Source organism: Eurypyga helias, unplaced genomic scaffold (genome assembly GCF_000690775.1).
Source record: "Eurypyga helias isolate BGI_N326 unplaced genomic scaffold, ASM69077v1 scaffold6995, whole genome shotgun sequence".
NCBI lineage: Eukaryota > Metazoa > Chordata > Aves > Eurypygiformes > Eurypygidae > Eurypyga > Eurypyga helias.
Genome location: NW_010250700.1, coordinates 16,422 through 16,805, shown reverse-complemented (window position 1 = coordinate 16,805; position 384 = coordinate 16,422).

Genomic DNA, 384 nt, shown 5'->3' with positions numbered 1-384 from the left:
TTCTATGATTCTATGATTCACTGCCTCGCTGCTCTGCACGTGGGAAAAGCCCCACGCCACCTCCCTCTCTCTGCAACAGACAGAGCTGAAATAACTTGCAAAGGCTGCGCTTTCTTGGGAGGGAGGCACACCAAGAAAGGTGGAGGAGCTATGGCTTCCCATTAATGAAGACAAATGTTATGGCTCGCATTTGCTTTTATTGTATAAATGAATCCTTGGTACCTTTCCAAAGGGGAAGGGTAAATAATAAGATCCGCCATCCCCTGACCTGAAAGAACTGTGTTACCTTGGCGTAGTCCAGCCACCACAAAATTGAGCCCTGCGTTAGCAGTAATGACCTCGCAGAAGCAGCACGGGCCGTAACAGGACTTGATGTCCTGCCTC